The sequence below is a fragment of the Phoenix dactylifera genome, chromosome 3 (assembly GCF_051530095.1).
Source record: "Phoenix dactylifera cultivar Ajwa chromosome 3, Ajwa_hap1_PhDact_Kaust_v1.1, whole genome shotgun sequence".
In the NCBI taxonomy this organism is placed as follows: Eukaryota; Viridiplantae; Streptophyta; class Magnoliopsida; order Arecales; family Arecaceae; genus Phoenix; species Phoenix dactylifera.
The window spans coordinates 11,879,915-11,896,789 of record NC_143192.1 but is presented as its reverse complement, the minus strand read 5'-3'; the positions used below and the strand labels follow the sequence as shown (position 1 = coordinate 11,896,789).

The following is a 16,875-nucleotide window of genomic DNA, read 5'->3' as shown; positions in this document are numbered from 1 at the left end:
ACGTCTTGCCGACTCCTGACTCTCGAAGTTCTTCCGGCCCTAAGCCAGGCATCCGAGGGTTAGGCCTCAGGAAATTCTTCCGGCGCTAGGCCAGGCATCCGAGGGTTAGGCCTCAGGAAATTCTTCCGGCACTAAGCCAGGCATCCGAGGGTTAGGCCTCAGGAAATTCTTCCGGCGCTAAGCCAGGCACCCGAGGGTTAGGCCTCAGGAAATTCTTCCGGCACTAAACCAGGCATCCGAGGGTTAGGCCTCAGGAAATTCTTCCGGCACTAAGCCAGGCATCCGAGGGTTAGGCCTCAGGAAATTCTTCCGGCACTAAGCCAGGCATCCGAGGGTTAGGCCTCAGGAAATTCTTCCAGCACTAAGCCAGGCATCCGAGGGTTAGGCCTCAGGAAATTCTTCCGGCACTAAGCCAGGCATCCGAGGGTTAGGCCTCAGGAAATTCTTCCGGCGCTAAGCCAGGCATCCGAGGGTTAGGCCTCAGAAAATTCTTCCGGCACTAAGCCAGGCATCCGAGGGTTAGGCCTCAGAAAATTCTTCCGGCGCTAAGCCAGGCATCCGAGGGTTAGGCCTCAGGAAATTCTTCCGGCACTAAGCCAGGCATCCGAGGGTTAGGCCTCAGGAAATTCTTCCGGCACTAAGCCAGGCATCCGAGGGTTAGGCCTCAGGAAATTCTTCCGGCACTAAGCCAGGCATCCGAGGGTTAGGCCTTAGGAAATTCTTCCGGCACTAAGCCAGGCATCCGAGGGTTAGGCCTCAGGAAATTCCGCTCGTTGGTCGGCCAAGGCTGGCGCAAGCCGAGGCGACCGGTCGGGGCTTCAGGCTAGTCTGGTCCTGGGATGGTCATCGGGTTAGCCTGGCATCCGAGGGCCGAGCCTCGGGAGATTCCGCTCGTTGGTCGGCCAAGGCTGGCGCAAGCCGAGGCGACCGGTCGGGACTTCAGGCTAGTCTGCTCCCGGGATGGTCATCGGGTTAGCCTGGCATCCGAGGGCCGAGCCTCGGGAGATTCCGCTCGTTGGTCGGCCAAGACTGGCGCAAGCCAAGGCGACCGGTCGGGGCTTCAGGCTAGTCTGCTCCCGGGATGATCATCGGGTTAGCCTGGCATCCGAGGGCCGAGCCTCGGGAGATTCCGCTCGTTGGTCGGCCAAGGCTGGCGCAAGCCAAGGCGACCGGTCGTGGCTTCAGGCTAGTCTGCTCCCGGGATGATCATCGGGTTAGCCTGGCATCCGAGGGCCGAGCCTCGGGAGATTCCGCTCGTTGGTCGGCCAAGGCTGGCGCAAGCCGAGGCGACCGGTCGGGGCTTCAGGCTAGTCTGGTCCCGGGATGGTCATCGGGTTAGCCTGGCATCCGAGGGCCGAGCCTCGGGAGATTCCGCTCGTTGGTCGGCCAAGGCTGGCGCAAGCCAAGGCGACCGGTCGGGGCTTCAGGCTAGTCTGCTCCCGGGATGATCATCGGGTTAGCCTGGCATCCGAGGGCCGTGCCTCGGGAAATTCCGCTCGTTGGCCATGCGCCTGTCGCTTGCAGCCCGACGGGGTTTCTCCGTGGCCAGCTGCGATCGTGTTTCTCCTCTTCTCCAAGCGTTGCCTGGGGAACACCAGAAGGGCATTAAACGCTAATTGATGCGTTACCTGGGAAATCGGATCGCCAGTTGCTGCTTGCGAGGAGTGTCAGTTAAGCGGCCGCGATGCGCGCGTTCTTCGAGGCGGATGCGGCCTGGGCGCGGGCGGAGATACGTAGACCTAGGGGTACAGGGCACCCGGAGTGTCCTGCACAAAAAATGCGATTAAGGAGAATGACGCTTAGGAAATCGCGGAAAGATACGCCTTGAGAGCCGGATCGGCTCCGGATTCAATGCGCCCGCATTTATTGGAGCCACCCGTATCGGAACGACCGGGGGGCCGCAGTTTGGCTATAAATATAGGTGCAGGTGCGATGGAGCCTGCCAAGCCGGAGCTGTTCAAGTTGCCATGGATCGTGGACCTTCTCTCTGGCGCATGGCTGAGAGACTCCTGCCGAAGGAACGGGAGGTGCGCCCCTCGCGACTTCAACCAACTAGCCGTTTCATCTGGGATCAGCAAGGAGGGTCTCCCCGGCGGAACTCCGCTCTAGGTGTTTCATCCGGGATCACATCTCCCCTCCTTGAAGTTCAGCCTCCCGATTGAGCTCTGCACCAGACGCCTGATCCGGGACCGCGCCTCCATATGCTCTTCCCCCTCGTATTCCTTCTCTCCCCTAACACTGGGGAGGACCGGAATATCCCTTGGAGGTGGCGTTCCTCTGGAGGCAGCGGGAGCTTCGTCGGCGGCGGCTCCTCATCCTCTTCGTGGGGCGTGGATGGCGCCTCCGGTTGGAGGCAGTGTGGACTTCTCCTTCGTCCACTTCTTCTTCATCCGCGCCGGCTCTTCGTCTCTTTCGTGAGACGCCGATGGCGCCTCCGGTTGGAAGCACCCACTTCCGACGGGATTGCAACCGCTTCAGATGGAGGTTTCGGGATCCTAGATCTTCAGCTCCTCGGAGTCTCCACCTCTTCTTTACTTTCTTTACACCCTAATTCTCCCTTGGGAATTCCTTGTAATCACACGAGCACGCCGTTGTAACCAGAAATTATTGAAATGCAAAGCGTTATACATTTTTGAACTATCTTTCTGGCATCGTCGTTCTACTGGTAATACATCCGCAGGTTAGCGAAATTCCAGCTCCTTAGAATTTCTCGACCATCTAGGGCCTCCAGCTGGTAGGAGCCAGGTCGGTTTACCCAGCGAACCTTATATGGGCCTTCCCAATTTGGCGCTAGCTTCCCACCTTCCGCAGGTCGAGATGCTTTAGCTCGCCTTAGCACCAGATCTCCGATTCTGAAAAGCTTCGGTCGGACCTTGGAGTTGTTATATCGGGCCACCCTCCGCTGATACATCGCCATCCGAACCTGCGCCATTTCCCTCGCTTCTTCCAAGAGATCCAGGTTCCCTCGGAGTTGTTCCGAATTGGCCTCGGGTCGGTGCACGGCCACCCGAGGTGAGGGGAGTCCGAGCTCCACGGGGACAACGGCTTCCGTGCCATAGGTTAGGCTGAAAGGCGTCTCCCCGGTAGGGGTCCGATGCGTGGTCCGATACGCCCAAAGGACATTCTCGAGTTCTTCGACCCAAGCTTGCCCCGTCCGACCGATTCGCGCTTTGATTCCTTGGAGGATTGTCCGATTTGTGACCTCGGCCTCGCCGTTGGTTTGGGGATGCGACACAGATGTGAACCGATGCTCGATCCCGAACTCCTCGCAGAAGTCACGGAAATGCTTGTTGTCGAACTGTCGCCCATTATCCGAGATGAGGACCCGAGGTACCCCAAATCGGACAATGATGTTCTTCTTCACGAACTTCCGGACTTGCACCTCCGCGATAGTGGCCAGCAGCTCTGCCTCCACCCACTTGGTGAAGTAGTCGATTGCAACAATCAAAAATTTCCGCTGAGCTGAAGCGACGGGGAATGGTCCGAGGATATCCATTCCCCACTGGGCAAAGGGCCAGGGTGCAGTGATTGGTGCCAGGGGGACAGAAGGGACTCTCTGGACGTTGGCGTGGCGCTGGCAGGCGTCACATTTCCGCACATGATCCTTTGAGTCCTCCAACAAGGTAGGCCAATAATAGCCTTGCCTCATGATCTTATGCGCCAAGGACCTAGCCCCCAGGTGCGATCCGCAGATGCCTTCGTGGACTTCGCTGAGGGTGTAGGCCGCTTCCGAGGGGCGGAGGCACCTTAAGAGGGGGGCGGTGAACGAGGTCCGATACAGCCTCCCTTCATAGAGTACGTAGTGGGCGGACTTCATGACGAGTCGCCGAGCTTGATCTTCGTCCTCTGGGAGGATTCCTTCGGCGAGGTAGGCGACGAGCGGGTCCATCCAAGATGGCTCCGGATCAATCGCCATCACCGCTCCGGCCTCGCCGATGCTCGGGGCATCCAGGGTCTCCAGGTAGATCGCCCTCGACAAGTTGTGCGCGTCTGCGCCCACCAAGCGGGACAGCCTGTCGGCCCTGGCATTTTCGCTTCTTGGGACCTGCTGAATGTCAACACTGCCGAGGTCGGGAATGAGTGCTTGCACCTTCCAGACATAGCTCTGCATGGTCGGGCTCCGAGCCTCGAACTCCCCTCGGACCTGCCCGACCACCAGCTGGGAGTCGGTGAAGACCTTCAAACGCCGGATGCCGAGCTCCTTGGTGAGTTTGAGTCCTGTGACTAGGGCCTCGTATTCCGCCTCGTTGTTGGTCACTGGAAATCCGAACCTCAAGGCATACTCGGCTATCACTCCATCGGGACTGGTAAGGACCAGCCCGGCCCCTCCACCTTCGGGGTTCGACGACCCATCAATGTGAAGCGTCCAGATTGGGAGGTCGAGGCTGGGTGTTTCCGGCGGCCTAGGTTCCGCCTCCTGCACAGTGCACTCAGCGAGGAAGTCCGCGAGCACCTGGGCCTTGATGGCGGGTCGGGGCTGGTAGCGGATGTCGAACTCACCAAGTTCTACTGCCCACTTCACCAGCCGTCCCGCATTCTCAGGATTGCTGAGGATCTGCCGCAGTGGTTGATCGGTCAAGAGGGTGACAGGATGAGCCTGAAAATAGGGGCGAAGCCTCCTGGCCGCAGTGAGCAGCGCGAAGGCGATCTTTTCCGCCTTCGCATACCGCGTCTCGGCATCCCGTAGGACCCGGCTGATGTAGTACACAGGCTTCTGGAGCTTTGCCTCTTCCCGAACCAGTACTGCGCTGACTGCGGTTGGGGAGACCGCCAGATAGAGGTAGAGCATCTCCCCCTCTTGCGGCTTGGACAGCAGGGAAGGAGACGCCAAGTACTCCTTGAGTTGGTCGAATGCCACTTGACATTCGGCCGTCCAAAGGAAGTCTTTCGGACGCTTCAACACCTTGAAGAACGGTTGGCAGCGTTCGGCCGATTTTGCCACAAATCGTCCGAGCGCGGCGACCCTTCCAGCGAGCTCCTGAACCTCCTTCACTTTGGTCGGAGGGGACATATCTTGGATGGCCTTGATTTTGTCCGGGTTGGCCTCGATCCCCCGCTGGTTGACAATGAAACCGAGGAACCTCCCGGCCGAAGCACCAAAGGCGCACTTCGCTGGGTTCAGCTTCACGCGAAACTTCCGCAAGGTGGCGAAAGTCTCCTCCAGATCCGCAATGTGCTGGTCTGCATGGCGATTCTTCACCAGCATATCGTCCACGTACACCTCCATGTTCCGGCCAATCTGCTCCTTGAAGATTTTATTGACGAGGCGCTGGTAAGTGGCGCCAGCATTCTTCAGACCAAAGGGCATTACCTTGTAACAGTACAGCCCCCGGTCTGTTATAAAGGCAGTTTTCTCCTCGTCCTGTGGAGCCATCATTATTTGGTTGTAGCCGGAGAAGGCGTCCATGAAAGACAGCAGCTGATAGCCGGAAGTCGCGTCGACCAGTTGGTCTATCCGTGGAAGCGGAAAGCTATCCTTGGGGCACGCCTTGTTCAGGTCGGTGTAGTCGACGCACATCCTCCACTTCCCGCTCGCCTTCCGGACAAGTACGACGTTTGCCAGCCACTCGGGGTAGCTCACCTCCCTTATGAAGCCTGCATCCAAGAGTTTGTCTACCTCCTGGTCGACCACCCGGATCCGATCCGGGGCACAGTGTCTCTTCTTCTGCTTTACTGGTCGGTGGGTCGGGTCGACGTTGAGGGCGTGAGAAATGACCTCTGGGTCGATCCCAGGTACATCGGCCGCCGACCAGGCAAATACATCAGCATTGGCTCGGAGGAATTCCACTAACCTGAGCCGAGCTTCCGAGTCGAGGTTTGCACCGACCCGGACCGTACGGTCCGGACGACCCTCCTCAAGGGGAACTTCGATCACACCCTCGGCCGGCTCCCCGTGCCGCAAAGCCACCTCGTCTCTGGCGTCAAGGGACTCGACGCTTAGGGCCTCCACGGGCTTCTTCCCTTTGAGAGTTGCTAGGAAACATTGCCGTGCGGTCGGTTGGTCACCTCGGACCTCTCCAATCCCGGCCGCCGTGGGGAACCGCATTAGCAAATGGTATGTAGAGACTACCGCGCGAAGGGCGTTCAGTCCGGGTCGTCCGAGGATAGCGTTGTAGGCCGAGGGAACACGGACGACCAAGAACCCGAGCCGCACCGTGGCTTCTGCGGGTGCAACGCCCGCAGTCACAGGCAGCTCAACGACACCTTCGGCCGAGATAGCGTCTCCAGTGAATCCTATGAGGGGGGTGGATGTTTTGTGCAACACTCGTCGGGACAAGCTCATCTTTTGGAAGGCCTCGTAAAACAAAATATCAGCTGAGCTTCCACTATCCACAAGAACACGCCTTACATCATAGTTCGCCATAGTGAGGGAGATCACCATGGCATCATCATGGGGGGTCTGAACCCCCTTTACATCCTCATCACAAAAAGTGATTACATTTCCGACCCGCTGCCTCTTCGCGACGGCCACCCCTGATGCTTCCACCGAGCCCCCTGCGTTCCTCACAGGCCGAGAGCAGCCCCCAGTGATGGTGTGGATCACGCCCGCGACGGGTCGATTCTGCTCCCGAGGCTCCTGAGGGGCCGGGTCGGCCGGGCGCGGGTCTGCGGGGGGACGTCGGTCGTTTACATATCGACCGAGACGCCCTCGGCGGATGAGAGCCTCGATCTCGTCCCGAAGCTGGAAGCAGTCTTCGGTGTCGTGGCCGTGGTCTCGGTGGTACTCACAGTACGCTCGAGAGGGCCTCCTCCCAGGGATTTTCTTCATCTGCCTCGGGACCGGAAGGTTCTCCCGCCCCTTGACCTCCATAAGGATCTGGGCCCGGGGGGCCAGGAGTGGGGTGTACCGGTTGAAGCGTCGGTGCGGAGAACGAGGGCGTGGGGCGCCGTGGTTCCTCGCCGGTGACGGGCTTCTGCGCTGATGTTGAGGCGTCGGGCTCCTCCTCTGGGGTGCCTCTTTTCGCCTTTTCTTCCCGAGCTTTAGAGGGGCCTCGGCGGCCTCCTTGTTCCGGTGGGCGGCTGCCTCCTCGGCGTCTGCATACTGGTTCGCCCGAGACAACAGCTCCGGAAAGCTCCGCGGCAGGCGTTTGTCCAGGGAGAAGGTGAGTCTGCCCTTCCGGAAGCCACGCTTCAGGGCTGAGAGAGCCACCTCCTGGCTCAGGTTCCGGACCTCCAATGTAGCCTTGTTGAAGCGGGTAAGGTAATCCCGCAGGCTTTCTCCCTCGTTTTGCCGGACATCAAAGAGGGAGTCGGAAACCAATCGCCGCCGGCTACTGACGGCGAAATGGCTGATGAAGAGGCGAGTGAACTGGTCAAAGGACTGGATAGAGTCAGCCTCCAGGCCGGCGAACCACGCCCTGGCTGGGCCACGGAGGGTCGCCGGGAAGGCCTTGCAGAGGAGGGGATCTGATGCTCCATGGAGGAGCATAAGAGTCCTGAAACTCTCCACGTGATCCCGCGGGTCCGCCGCCCCGTCATAGGGCTCGATCGCCGGCATTTTGAATCCCGGCGGATTTAGGGTCCGCAGGATCCTCGAGGCAAGCGCTGGTTGGGAGGAGATCTCCATGTCGGCGAAGAGATCTTTGGAGTGGCCCTTCAGGACCTGGAGTTGTCTGTGGAGATCGTCCACCCGCCGGTCCAGGGAGCGCGACCGGTGGGTGGGAGACAAGGAGCGGCGCGAGGGGGACCGACTGGAGTGCGGGCCCCTCGAGGACTGGGGGGTCGGAGAACGCGCCCGGGTCCGCCTCTCGTACCCCGCGCAGCTTCGATGAGAAGGTCCTGGCAGAATGGACCGTGCTCGAGAACCTTCCTCGCGCCGGCGCTCCTCCCCATGGGAGAGGAAGGAGCGCGGGTTGAGGAAGACAGGTGAGCGCTCGGGGGGCAGCGGCTCCTGGGCCCGCTGTGGCGCTCGAGACATCACACCCTGCAGGTTCTGCACTACCTCCGCGAGGGTGCGAACCTGCTGGGCTAACTGGTCGAACTGAGCGGCTTCGACCATCTGAATGGGGGGTGGAATGGTGGAGTGTTGCTGAGAATGTGTTGGAGACGCAGCGGCCTCCCGGCCGGAGGCGCGAGAGGCCCCGCGACCGGAGGCATTGGAAGCTCCACGACCACCTCGCCGTGCCATTACGATCGCTCTGAGATCAGGCCCTCCTTCTAGCGCCAACTGTTGCTGGTGGTCCAAACCGAGAACGATTGACACAGCGGTGTGAACGGGGTTCCGTCTGAGTTGTCTTGGTTGGTGTTGGTTACGCTCCACCTTCCACCGGGAAACCTGCGAGCAAGCCTCGCACCACCACTGGGGTAGTGGGGGCCCTCCGACGATCAAGTCAGAGGAGATTGGAGGAGAAGGAGAGATAATAATCGCAAGCAAGAGAGTGCTCTGGAAGATATTGCTTACCCCCCCCCTTCTCCCCCCAGCCGCATATATACCTGGCTGGGGGGTCTCTGAGGGGGGTTTGTCATCGTGGGCGCGGCGGAGTGGCCACTGACATGGCCGTTACAGGGCGTCGTGGAGCAGCGCTGGGTACGGCCATGACAGGGCGTAGTGGAGTTCCGCTTTGTACGGCTGATACAGGAGATCGTGGAACAGCATCGGATACAGCCGTTGCAGGGAGTAGTGGAGCAGGAGGCCTCGGCGTGCCTCTGGGAAGCAGCCTGTCGTTATCAAGAGATCTCCGACTCGGGGTCGGAGTGCTGGATCAGGGGGCAGCCGACCCGGGGTCGGGCTGCGGTGCTGAGGATATCCGACTTGGGGTCGGATTGCTAGATTAAGGGGCAGCCGACTCGGGGTCGGGCCGCGAAGCCGAAGATGTCCGACTCGGGGCCGGACTGCTGGATCGAAGGGCAGCCGACTCGAGGTCGGGCTGTGGAGCCGAAGATGTCCGACTCGGGGTCGGATTGCTGGATCAAAGGACAGCCGTAGTCTTCATGGGCGCGCGTGCCGGTCACGTGGAGCATGGCGGCTTAGTTCCCCCGTAACAATCATGTTAATCACAATCAACGCGGAATATAAAACTATAAAGACATACCTGTATCCATTAGGTAAAATCTGTCCTTGCTTTTAGAGAGAAGGATCACCCTAACAATGTTCCTCAAGAGTGTCTCACGATGGTTAGAGGCACAAATTATATTGTAGGTATGAACCCTAGAGTCTCTCATTTCTTTTATAGGTCTCCCACCATCAAGAAGACCAAAGGACTCTTTTAATAGGTTTTCTACCAGCAAGAAAACCAAAAGGCTCTTACGAGCAAGAAGACCAAAAGATTCTTTTAATAGGTTTTCTACCCATAAATACAATTGGACTAGTAATGACCCATAATCCTTTAATTGGGTATTATAGGGTGTGTGGGACACTTTAATAGAATATTAATTTATAATATTCTTACATTCTCCCACTTGACCCATACACCCATAAAACAAAATAAAACATTCTTCGTAATTTGAAAATACTTCAAATTTTTTTTTTATATAATAAACGACTATTATGGGTTATGACATTAAAATCATACACGTGCACGCTTTTCATTAGAAAACCTTCCTAGTCCAATATACTTCATATGAGTTCCATTATATCAATGTCAAATTGGCTACCAATGCGAGTCATGGCGGTCATTTGTTATTCAATCAACAAAATTCCTTCCATGTACCACAACACTAGCAACTTCATTCAACATGATCTTTTATAGGGGTTTAAGGCTACTATCATTATGCCTTGGGTTCATATTCATGCCTATTTCAGACATTTTTCTTGTCATCTTTCATCCACACAATTCAATGTACATATAAGTGGAAAACAAGAAAACAGAAACAATTATACTTGGATATCCATGTATGTCTTGAAGAAAACATTCAATACATTAATGAGCTCACTAACATGTTCAAAACATGGATAAATACATAAGACCCATACTGTCAACATGTTCTTTAAATTTCTTTCCTGTTAATCCTTTCGTCAAAGGATCAGCAACCATAAGTGAAGTCTCAATGTGTTCTATGGACACTGTTTGTTTCTGTACTTCCTCCTTGACACTAAGGTATTTGAGCTCCATATGCTTCGCACCATTAGAATACTTGTCATTCTTGGAGAAAAAGACTGCAGAGGAATTATCACAATAAATTCTCAGCGGCTTGGCTATAGAGTCGACAACTCCAAGTCCTGAGATAAAGTTCCTCAGCCATAAACCATGCACTGTGGCTTCAAAGCACGCCACAAACTCAGCCTCCATTGTAGACGAAGCAGTAATAGTTTGCTTCATACTCTTCCAGGAAATAGCTCCACCTGCTAGCAAAAACACATTACCAGAAGTGGATTTTCTGCTATCTGAGCAACCAGCAAAATCAGAGTCTGAGTATCCGATCACCTCTAGATTATCAGTTCTTCTAAAGGTGAGCAAATAATCCTTAGTTCCTTGCAAATAGCGCAGTACCCTCTTCGCAGCTTTCCAATGGGACATTCCTGGATTACTTTGGTAACGCCCAAGCATGCCAACTGCAAAACTGATATCTGGCCTCGTACAAGTTTGCGCATATATCAAGCTTCCCACAACAGATGCATACGGAATCTTTTCCATCTCCTTCCGCTCCCAATCAGTCTTTGGACATTGTGAGATGCTGAACTTATCACCTTTCGTTATCGGGGTATCTAAAGATGAACAATCTTTCATGCCAAATCTCTCAAGAATTCTTCCTATGTAACTTTTCTGAGACAATCCCAACAATCCTCGTTTTCGGTCTCGAAAGATTTCGATTCCAATCACGAAAGATGCCTCACCCATGTCTTTCATTTCAAAATTCTTTGAGAGAAAACTCTTAGTTTCATACAGTAAACCCATATCACTACTGCCCAACAATATGTCATCAACATACAGGACTAGAAAAATAAACTTGCTCCCACTGACCTTTAGATATATACATCGATCAACGACGTTTTTCTTAAATCCAAAGGTAATAATGGTATTATGAAACTTTAGATACCATTGTCGAGAAGCTTGTTTAAGTCCATAGATTGACTTATTGAGCTTACAAACCAAGTGACCTTTACCCTCTTCAGAGAAGCCTTCCGGCTGCTCCATGTAGACCTCTTCATCCAAACTTCCATTCAAAAAGGCCGTTTTCACATCCATTTGGTGCAACTCCAAATCGAAATGAGCCACCAATGCCATAATAATTCTGAAAGAGTCCTTTTTAGATACCGGAGAAAAAGTCTCTTTATAATCAATGCCCTGTTTCTGAGTAAAACCTTTCGCCACAAGTCTGGCTTTATATTATTGCACATTGCCTTTAGAGTCATGTTTTCTTTTGAAAACTCATTTACATCCGACTCTTTTGCATCCTTCAGGCAATTCAACAAGATCCCAGACTTTGTTTTGGGCCATGGATTTTAACTCTTCCTTTATGGCATCAATCCATTTATCAGAATCACTTCTTCCTTTAATTTGTGAAAACGTAACTGGATCATTACTTGTTCCAATGTCAAATTCATGTTCCTGGACATACATTACATAATCAAATGAAATAGCAGGTCTCCGTTCCCTCTGAGATCTGCGTAACATCATCTGTTCTGGTATCTCCATAGCTTGTTCATCAGTGGCATTCTCATTATGAGATGGATCATTATTTACTTGTTCCACAGTATCATTAGAATGATCATTAGGCGGAACAATAATGCTTTCTGAAAAAGTGGGTATTGGAACATCAACCTGTACTTCCTCAATGATTACATCTCTCAATTCTTTACTCCACTGACTTCACTAAGCTCAAGGAATTTGGCATTTCCAGTTTCTACTATTCTCGGACTATGGTTGGGACAATAAAACCTATACCCTTTGGATCTCTCTGGGTAACCAATAAAGTACCCGCTTATAGTTCTAGGATCCAATTTCTTTTCATGTGGACTGTAAAGCCTTGCTTCAGCTGGACAACCCCAGACATGCATATGTCTCAAACTTGGTACCCTTCCAGTCCATAACTCAAAAGGAGTTTTTGGAACTGACTTACTAGGGACACGGTTTAAGATATACACAGCAGTCTTAAGAGCTTCACTCCACAATGACTTAGGTAAGGTAGAATTGCTTATCATACTCCTAACCATATCCAGTAATGTCCGATTACGCCTCTCAGCAACACCATTCTGCTGAGGCGTACCAGGCATAGTGTATTGTGCCACAATGCCACGTTGTTCAAGAAGTTTGGCGAATGGGCCAGGGTTACGACCCGATTCATTATATCTACCATAGTACTCACCACCTCGATCTGATCTTATGATTTTCACCTTTCTATCTAATTGCCTTTCAACCTCAGTGAGAAATATCTCAAGGACCGTAGCGGCTTGAGATTTTTCATGTAGCAAATAAATATATCCATACCGTGAAAAATCATCTATAAAGGTGATAAAATACTTTTCTCCCCCAAAATATTCTGTGGAGAAAGGTCCACATATATCTGTATGAATTATTTCAAGAAGCTCCCTACTCCTTGTGGCACTTTTCTTTGTATGTTTGGTTTGCTTTCCTTTAATGCAATCCACACACATACCGAGATCAGTAAAATCCAAAATCGGAAGAATCCCTTCCTTTACTAATCTCTGTAACCTTTCTTTGGAGATATGCCCCAACCTTTTATGCCACAAGTCATAAGACTTTTCATTAATCATGTTCCTTTTCATTCCAATACAAACTTCATGGTGTTGGGTGTAAACATTTTTAATAAAGGTATTATCAAGGCAAAGCTGATAAAGGCCATTAGAAAGAAAACCAGAACCAATAGGAATAACATTCTTAAACAAACTAAAACAACCATTCTGAAAGGAAAAAGAGTAGCCGTCAATGTCAAGTCTTGACAAGGAAATCAAATTACGCCTTACAGAAGGCACAAAAATAGTATCATGAAGGTCTAAACAATGACCGGTACTTAAAATTAAACGAAAAGTTCCAATGGCCAAAACTTCTGCCTTATTCTCATTTCCCATGAAGATGAAACATTCAATTGGATTTGGTGTACGGCTTGCAAGGAATCCCTGCATTGTTAAGGAAACATGAACATTAGCACCCGAATCTAACCACCAAGTATTAGTAGGAACGCTTACAAGATTTGATTCGAAACATACACAAGCATAAAGCTTACCCTTCTTTTCGAACCAAGCCTTACGCTTTGGACACTCAGCTTTCATGCGTCCAGGCTTCCTACAGAAATGACATTTTGTATCCTTTCCTTGAACCTGATTGCCTTTAGCAGGTCCCTTTCCCTTTGGTGGTGCTTGTTTCTTTCCTTTCCCATAATGATGCTTTTTCTTTCCAGCTTCTTGAGTCACAAAATTAGCAGAAAAGTCCCTTGTTGTTTTAATCTTATCTCCTCCTGAACCACCATACTAGCCAACTCATTCACATTCCATTTATCCTTGATAGAATTGTAGTGCATCTGGAATGGACCATACTGAGGTGGCAATGAGTTCAGGATGAATTGAACAATAAAGGACTCCTCTACTTTCATTCTTAGAGTTTCAAGTTTGGCAGCTATATTTGTCATCTCAAGGATATGCTCTTGCATTCCCTTAGCCCCATTATATTTCATTGTGGTAAGTCTAGCCATTAAGGTCCCCGCTAAAGACTTATCTGCTGAGCGAAATCTCTCCTCAACACTTGTCAAAAAGGTTTTGGCATCCTCTGTACTAGGGAGTGAGTGTTTGATGTTTCCAGCTATGGTCATTCTTAAAAACATGAGGCTCAACCTATTTGATCTCTCCCAGGCTATGAAATTGTCTTTCTCATCTTTGCTACTATTTTCAGTAAGAGCAGCTGGTTTTGGGGTCAAAAGGGATAAATCTAGATCAAGAACTCCTAAGGTGAATCTGACCCTCTCCATCCATTCTGAAAAGTTACTCCCATTCAGCATAGGGACAGATGATGCTTGTGAATGTAAAGAGACCGGTACACTTACTGCAAAGAATTTCAATTTAATCACATTAATGCTTTGAATTAGACACTCATAAATATAATAATCAGAATTTAAATCATAATGGATGAACTAGGGTATCATTAAAATCCAACCTTTGGGAGGATCCTAACATACAAGTGTTCCTTCCGGCATTTAAATTCTGTGGATGAACTAGTAGTATCATCAAAATTCCTCCTTTGGGTAGGAAATTTTCACATACAAATTGTTCCTTCCAACATTAAAAATTAGTGGATGAACTAATCGTATCATTAAGATCCAACCTTTGGGAAGATCCTAACATACAAGTGTTCCCTCCAATATTATCCATTCATAATTATGATGTCAAATATTTGCCATCTAAAATCAGGTAAGATTTTGTACCTTTGGGCAAACGAATTCTCACATGATTTTAGTACAAATAGATTACCTCAAACAATTCATGTCCAATCAATAAATAAAATTCATCAAGTAATAATGGAATTTTACATATAATGGACTAAGATTTCTACATACAAATACATGCCCAACCATAATAAAATTCAATTAATAGTTAAGAATTTAACACATAATGGGCACAAGGTAATCTAGAGGTAATAAGAATAATTTTCAAATTTTTTTTTTTATATGTCAGATGAAGTCAGATGCACTATTATTTAAATTACATAAACAGATATTATCATCTATCAAACCAGTTAGATGTCCTTATCATTGCTGATTAAACAAGAAACAAATTACTTTGAGGGCCTATAAACCAAGATCTAATTCTTTCATGTTTTGGGAGAAACACCATTACGTTCATGAATCAAGACATCACCTTGTTGAAAGATGGTATATTGCAATGAGTAATATACTTCCTTCTCATGAATAGATGCCTATAGTGTTTTTTCACATGAACAATATGTTCCAAGAATATAGACAGACCCATGTTTTACACAACAGGAAAGAAAAACATAATAGAAAAACTAACAACTTGGTTATTAGCAGACCTGCATAGGAAGCTAATAACAGCAAGCTCATAAATCAGCATTCCCAGCTAAGTGTATCAAAATAGTGGGAGGAGTTACAAGGACGGCCACATACAGGTTTATCTTCATTTTCCTATTTACTCTCTAGAGGTGGGAGATGATAAAAAAATGGTGTTGATGTCCACAGGCTTTGCTCAGCCAGCACAAGCATTTGATGCATTCTAAGTGAGTGTTCATTTCTGTCAATATAACACTGTAGGCATAAGCAGTGGATTTGTCATTTATGCATAAAATACAATGTTCCAATTTCCAAGCCTGTTGGGTCAAATTTACGTCAGGTCATGTAAAGATTCAAATTTAGTATACGGAAACCCTGCTTTTATAAGCCCAAAAACAATTCAGACCAAGCCAAACTGTATTAATAATAACAGGCACAAAAACCATAGCAACTGTATCCACAAAGAAAATGTTGATGAGTCAATTTGACAAACATGTGGAAGGCATGCATATTTATATAGCTCTAGGACAAATTTTTGATAATAGGTTATAAAACTAAATAGACAGAAATGAAGTACATAAATCCATCATAATCTCCAAACCTTATTTGATGGCAGATTCTTAATATCAATGGAAAAACATAATAATCCACAACAATGGCTCTGATACCAAATGTTATAATTTTCAAATATGAAAATACATCAAGATCTTGGATTATCATGTTAATCATAATCAACGCGGAATATAAAACTATAAAGACATACCTGTATCCATTAGGTAAAATCTGTCCTTGCTTTTAGAGAGAAGGATCACCCTAACAATGTTCCTCAAGAGTGTCTCACGATGGTTGGAGGTACAAATTATATTGTAGGTATGAACCCTAGAGTCTCTCATTTCTTTTATAGGTCTCCCACCATCAAGAAGACCAAAGGACTTTTTTAATAGGTTTTCTACCAGCAAGAAAACCAAAAGGCTCTTACGAGCAAGAAGACCAAAAGATTCTTTTAATAGGTTTTCTACCCATAAATACAATTGGACTAGTAATGACCCATAATCCTTTAATTGGGTATTATAGGGTGTGTGGGACACTTTGATAGAATATTAATTTATAATATTCTTACATGCCTCTGTAATGTTTCTTTAATTTTTCGTTTTGTACCTAAACACAATAAGCGGATGCTATCTTTACAATTTCACCACCCTTCAATAGAGCACACAAGCATTAAATTGGACAGTGATATTGGACCTGTGGCAGAAAATTATCATTAGCGATCTAGATGTAATCCAATTTGTCTTGCCCTGAGAGCTTTGTCCAACATCGTCGCCTAAACACGACTACCACACATTCCCTTTCACTTCTTTCCCAATGATTTAAAAGATTCCAGATTAGGTTACTCATGAGCATATTCAACCATCTCAAATCTTTACTTTTAAACTTATTTAGGCATTTTAATGAAATCCCACTAGTAGTTCACCTACGGTGATACAAAATCCATGATCAAATATGTATATATATATATACACGATAAAATTGAAACGATATAGAGAAGATTGGCATGGGCCCTGCGCATATAACACATAAATCGAGAAATGGTCCAAATTTTTTTATGGAAGAATTCATACAAGCGTGTGTTAAGTCTCACGTCGGTTATTTGCTAAGTATATCTTGAATATTTATACTAGATCAATGAATCCAAATAAAACCTTGTGGTTAGCCTTTTTGGGTAAGGTCCTAAGTTGCTACACATGGTATCAGAGCAAACTCGGTCCATAGCCTATATGGACTAGAGGATACTACAATACGAGATAATGAAGGCAGACCACGGGCCTATCGTGGTACTTATGATTAGATTTGAATGAATTTGAACGAGGAAGTATGTCAGGAGCTGTGCGGGCGTGTATATAGTGCGACATCAGTTATTCACCAAAGAAATCTTGGATACCTATAGAGGACTAAGGAACTCAAAAAATATATTTC

General features: G+C 49.1%; 1 non-coding gene across 1 annotated transcript; it reads left to right on the top strand.

The window, feature by feature from the left end:
* The first annotated feature begins 16,401 nt into the window (after positions 1-16,401).
* On the top strand, positions 16,402-16,502 carry LOC149767898 (U6 spliceosomal RNA). The gene has a single exon (XR_016400089.1). It is a non-coding gene; the product is annotated as a U6 spliceosomal RNA (small nuclear RNA).
* The last annotated feature ends 373 nt before the right edge of the window (positions 16,503-16,875 follow it).